The following is a 380-nucleotide window of genomic DNA, read 5'->3' as shown; positions in this document are numbered from 1 at the left end:
GATGGGAACGGGGTCATTCCCAAATTCCCTGTGGCCACAGGAGCCACAGGCCGACGCCCCAGCGCCAGCCTCACCTGCCGAGCAGGAAAAATGGAATAAAGCCAGCAGGAAAAGGGATTAAAACCAGCAGGAAAAGGGAACAAATCCAGCAGAAAAAGGGATTAAAACCAGCAGGAAAAGGGAACAAACCCAGCAGGAAAAGGGAACAAACCCAGCAGGAAAAGGGAACAAACCCAGCAGGGAAAGGGAACGAACCCAGCAGGAAAAGGGAATAAAACCAGTAGGAAAAGAGAAATAAATCCAGCAGGAAAAGGGAACAAACCCAGCAGAAAAAGGGAACAAATCCAGCAGGAAAAGGGAACAAACCCAGCAGGAAAGGG

This window comes from Chamaea fasciata, unplaced genomic scaffold, assembly GCF_029207755.1.
Source record: "Chamaea fasciata isolate MVZ Bird 193981 ecotype frontalis unplaced genomic scaffold, bChaFas1.0.hap1 SCAF_23, whole genome shotgun sequence".
Lineage (NCBI taxonomy): Eukaryota > Metazoa > Chordata > Aves > Passeriformes > Sylviidae > Chamaea > Chamaea fasciata.
This window is presented reverse-complemented; position numbering follows the sequence as displayed.